Genomic DNA, 6,147 nt, shown 5'->3' with positions numbered 1-6,147 from the left:
TGACTAGTTACTCTCACGTGCGCATGTAAGATGACAGGCTACATTTGTAACTTTGTGAAGAACTTGTAATTAATTCCTAATGGTTCGAGCAGAAATGAACTCGGCTTGGTAAAATGTGGACGCACCTATTTCGCAAAATCATACCATTCCCCCGCTAAAGAAAATAAAATTACGGAATAACTCTACATTATACTTAGGTCATTTTCTAAGATAACAGTAGTTATATTACAAATACCACCAGACAATTGTATCAACAGTGAAAGAGAGTGTAAGTAGCATCAAGTGTGCATTTCGAAATGTGTCCTTTGATTATATGTAAGAAGTTTGTGTTTATGTAGGCAGTAGAATAGTTAATCATCTTCTTGCTAAAATTTCATTCAATCACCCGACACTGGTGATTGATTAAACAGTGTAAGAGTGTTCATATATGTCCTGCACTTATCAAGAGAACGCTAAACAAACAGGTATACTCGTGGATGTGTGTTTTCTATATGTCGCAAATATATACCTTCAGTCTTCATGTTTTCTCCAGCTGACATAGTGATTAGTACCTATAATCGTGGATGTGTGTTTTCTATATGTCGCAAATATATACCTTTAGTCTTCATGTTTTCCCCAGCTGACATAGTGATTAGTACCTATAATCGTGGATGTGTGTTTTCTATATGTCGCAAATATATACCTTTAGTCTTCATGTTTTCCCCAGCTGACATAGTGATTAGTACCTATAATCGTGGATGTGTGTTTTCTATATGTCGCAAATATATACCTTCAGTCTTCATGTTTTCCCCAGCTGACATAGTGATTCCGCAATTTTAATAATCAAAGATGGTTCACATTTATAGTTTAAAAAACAAAATCTGAAATTATTTTGGTAGACTAGTGCCTCACACCTTAAATGAAGAACCCCCCCCCCCCCCCCCCCCCCCCCAATTTTTAAAAATAAAATAAATAAATAAATTAAAAAAAATTAATGACGAAATGTTTCATATAAATCTGTGTTATTTCTAGGTCTAAAACGAAAGATAAAGAATGTTACATGTTAATAGTTCCCAGCTCCGACACATACACGGCCACTCCACACAGTTTGAACAGAGATCCAGTCCTGTGTTGGCTGTTCACGACGAGCTCCGCGGACTGATCGCCCATGAGGCAAAAGGGATAAAGCGGCAGTGTTTGTGGAAGCTCTGGGCATGTCATACATTTACGGATCTCAAGAAAGACTGTATATTAACACTCCGACATTTAAAGCCAATTGAACCATTGAAGCCCTTTCTCCTGTTTTCGTCGAGTAATTTTATCTAAATATGTTATAGACATCCTTGTGTTGACAGCGTGTATACTGGAAACAGCAAGGCAGTGTATAGTGGGTTTGTGATTTTATAGCTGAACAGCAACAACACCTGAAAGGAAACAAAAAATCATTCATCTATGAATTACGAAACCGTTGACATGATAGAATATGTCGAGTGACGTGTATGCTGGGCCACTGTAGAAGGCTACTGCTAGAGGCGTGTTGGGAGATACAAGCACAAGAATAATACTCTCGTGTTAAGGGTGGGTAAAAATAAAACAAACAAGAAAAGGTTATTCAATGGTGATGAATTGGATACGGGTATCACATTTGTGTTTTAGACCTTAAGTTTGCAATGTTTCGGCGACTGTTTTCACTGTTTAGTAACGTTTTGATAATTTGTATTTTTGTTCAAATCTATTTTTTTCTCCATTGCCCGTCAGTTCACGTGGCATAATGTGCAAGCGCCTCGTGGAGTGGCTTCCTGTCGCTTTTCTTTTATTTTGTATCCTGAAAGTTTTGTTGTTATATTTTAAAGAAAAATATTTAACTAAACTATAAGACACAAACACTTCACTGGGTATGGTTTAATAGATCATACCATAGTATTACTATAACTTAAGTATATAAAACTAACTTCGTATTCTTTGTAATAGCTGCCTGGGTTGGGTTGCATACTCCTCAGGGAGCTGAGAATGAAAATCGAGTGCACACTGATCTATTGACCGGAGTAATAATAATTTAGTGTCATGAGCACTGACTTGAGTGGAATGGCGCATTAATAATGGACTTATTATCATGATTATAATGATATCAATGTACAGTGGCAGCTAAGAATATTTTTTTCTAAAATTATATATATTTCTGTTTTAACAAAAATGCATATTGAAAACTATGGCATCGATATACAACATACGTGCCATATACATCGTGTCCCGATTGTTTTTGTTGCTTTCTCTGGTTTGCCGGTGCCAGACTCGATTATTTACAGGCCGAGGTGTCAGAGTTGGAAAATCGCTGCTTCCGACGTCAAACACCATTTGCTCAAACAGTGTCAATGTATCTGTCATTTGCTGTGTTATGCTGTGTCCGATGCAATTCCATATTTTGACTTGTATGATGTGTTTCCGTGTTATTTTAGGTGAACAATTGACTTGACTTTGCACGTGTTTGTGACGGGTGCCACCGGTGAGGCAGTATAGGATCACCTTTTGGCGAACACTATTTGATAGCGATTCATAGACACATACATATGCTATTGTCGGAATCGTACAATGGACTCTGCTTTCAGTGTGAATTTCTTCTTATTATGGAAATGTTCTTTTGTTCAGGACATATTTTTAATGTTACTGTAATGCAGCAAGGAATATAAAAGTGAGTAAATTGAAGACCCCTTCGTAATAGTTATGTAGGATTATGATGAAGCCTGGATTGTCATTTTCGTTTCTGATAAACCACATTTAACTGTTTTTCTACAATATTTTCAAAATATATTTGCAGGATAATTTACATGTAATTGAAATCAATTGTGCAATTAAGAGAGATTGTGCTATAAAGATCCCCTAGAAAGTATTTATCTGGAAATAATACTAATTTATGTCTCAAATGTATACTGAGTTAATAAAGTTACAAAATATAACGTGGATACATCACAATTATTTATGTATCACATTAATTTCGGTAAAAGGGATTTCATTAAAAATATATACTTGTAATGAGAAGATTATTATAATTCTGATTTAACATGAGAATAGTTGGCCAAACCCTTCTCACCTTTAACAGTGCGGTTTGTTTCTACGAAACTTTAGAAATATCTCAAGTTATAGTTCCACTTGGAATTTATCGCAAATAAACCATAATCTCATAAGCTGTCATTTGAAAAGCTTGAGATTGTCTCAGTAGAATTAACGCTGTTTTATCCATCACAGCGACTGGTAACTAGCTCTAATCGACGCAAAAAGGCATATATCTTTAAAATGGCGGGTGTCGGCTTGAAATTTAATGTTTCCCATTATTCAAATACTGTCACTTGATAAAGTAGAAACTCTGAAAAAACCGAATTGAAGCTACAATTAAAAACATGTGATAGGGCAGTCTACTGCCATCCAGCTATAGGTCTGGCTCCGTCTCCCAGTGTTAACATTGATATTCTCAATTTATAGGAATTCTTATCAGTCTAAAGAAGTGAATTATTAATGTCACTTGTATTTGAATATCATTAACTAAGTGATAGCGCCTGACTAAAGGCCGCGAAAAGAGATTAAAATATGAAAAGTACAAATGTCACATGAAATTTACATAGCATTGAGCGATAGGTTGTCATGTTTATCGCTGCTCACAACATACAACCAAAGCCATTGGCTACAACAGGCGGACATAACACAATAGTTAGTGCATTTATACACCATCATTGTATGCAAATAGCAGTGTGGAAATGTTACAAACGGAGTTAACGTGGGACATTCGCTCAGTGCTTGATGAATATGTATAGTATAGCTACACTGGGCTGTATGTTCAATGCTAATATTGAAATGCAACAACTCAAAATAATGAATGTAAATATATTTGAAGAGCATATTTTCAGCATTGAAACTATGTAAAGCTGCAAGGGTAATTATTTCATATTTTTATATCATGAAAATTATTGCTAGTACTATGAAGGCATATCTTCTAACGTAACTGATTCTTGTATTTATAAAGGCATTCCGGCCAACGTAACTGATTCTAGTATTTATAAAGATATACCTACCAACGTAACGGATTCTTGTATTTATAAAGATATACCTACCAACGTCACTGATTCTAGTATTTATAAAGATATACCTACCAACGTAACTGATTCTTATATTCATAAAGATATACCTACCAACGTCACTGATTCTAGTATTTATAAATATATACCTACCAACGTCACTGATCCTAGTATTTATAAAGATATACTTACCAACGTAACTGATTCTTGTTTTTATAAAGGTATACCTAGCAACGTTACTGAGTCATGTATTTATATAGTCATATTCCCCAAGGTAACTGAGTTTTGTATGTATAAAGGTATACCTACCAACGTAACTGATTCTTGTATTCGTATAGACCTATCTCCCAAAGTAACTAATTCTTGTATTTATAAAGTCATATCTCCGCACGTAACTGATTCTTGTATTTATAAAGGTATACCTACCAACGTAGCTGATTCTTGTATTTATATAGTCATATCTCCCAAAATAACTGATTATTGTATTTATAAAGGTATATCTGCCAATGTAACTGAATCTTGTTTTTATAAAGACATATCTCCCAACGTAACTGATTCTTGTATTTATAAAGGTATACCTACCACGTAACTGATTCTTATATTTATATAGTCATATATCCCAATGTAACTGATTCTTGTATTTATATAGTCATATCTCCCAACGTAACTGATTCTTGTATTTATATAGACATATCTCCCAAAGTAACTGATTCTTGTATTTAGAAAGGTATACCTACCAACGTCACTGATTCTTGTATTTATAAAGGCATATCTCCCAACGTAACTGATTCTTGTATTTATTAAGGTATATCTCCAAACCTAACTGATTCTTGTATTTATAACGGCATATCTACCAACGTAACTGATTCTTGTATTTATTAAGGTATACCTAGAAACATAACTGATTCTTGTATTCATATAGACATATCTCCCAAAGTAACTCATTCTTCTATTAATAAAGGTATACCTACCAATGTAACTGATTTTGTATTTGTATAGACATATCTCCCAAAATAACTGATTATTGTATTTATAAAGGTATACTTACCAACGTAACTGATTCTTGTATTTATATAGTCATATCTCCAAACGTAACTGATTCTTGTATTTATATAGACATATCTCCCAACGTAACTGATTCTTGTATTTATTAAGGTATACCTACCAACATAGCTGATTCTTGTATTCATATAGACATATCTCTCAAAGTAACTTATTCTTCTATTTATATAGGTATACCTACCAATGTAACTGATTCTTGTATTTATAAAGACATATCACCCAACGTAACTGATTCTTGTATTTATAAAGGTATACCTACCAATGTAACTGATTCTTGTATTTATAAAGGTATACCTACCAATGTAACTGATTCTTGTATTTATAAAGACATATCACCCAACGTAACTGATTCTTGTATTTATAAAGGTATACCTACCAATGTAACTGATTCTTGTATTTATAAAGGTATACCTACCAATGTAACTGATTCTAGTATTTATATAGTCATATCTACTAACGTAAATGATTCTTGTATTTAGAAAGGTATACCTACCACGTAACTTATTCTTGTATTGAAATAGTCATATCTCCAAACGTAACTGATTCTTGTATTTATATAGACATATCTCCCAACGTAACTGATTCTTGTATTTATTGAGGTATACCTACCAACATAGCTGATTCTTGTATTCATATAGACATATCTCTCAAAGCAACTTATTCTTCTATTTATATAGGTATACCTACCAATGTAACTGATTCTTGTATTTATAAAGACATATCACCCAACGTAACTGATTCTTGTATTTATAAAGGTATACCTACCAATGTAACTGATTCTTGTATTTATAAAGGTATACCTACCAATGTAACTGATTCTTGTATTTATATAGTCATATCTCCAAACGTAACTGATTCTTGTATTTATATAGACATATCTCCCAACGTAACTGATTCTTGTATTTATTAAGGTATACCTACCAACATAGCTGATTCTTGTATTCATATAGACATATCTCTCAAAGTAACTTATTCTTCTATTTATATAGGTATACCTACCAATGTAACTGATTCTTGTATTTATAAAGACATATCACCC

Source organism: Haliotis rufescens, unplaced genomic scaffold, assembly GCF_023055435.1.
Source record: "Haliotis rufescens isolate VD_foot unplaced genomic scaffold, xgHalRufe1.0.p SCAF_1, whole genome shotgun sequence".
Lineage (NCBI taxonomy): Eukaryota > Metazoa > Mollusca > Gastropoda > Lepetellida > Haliotidae > Haliotis > Haliotis rufescens.
This window is presented reverse-complemented; position numbering follows the sequence as displayed.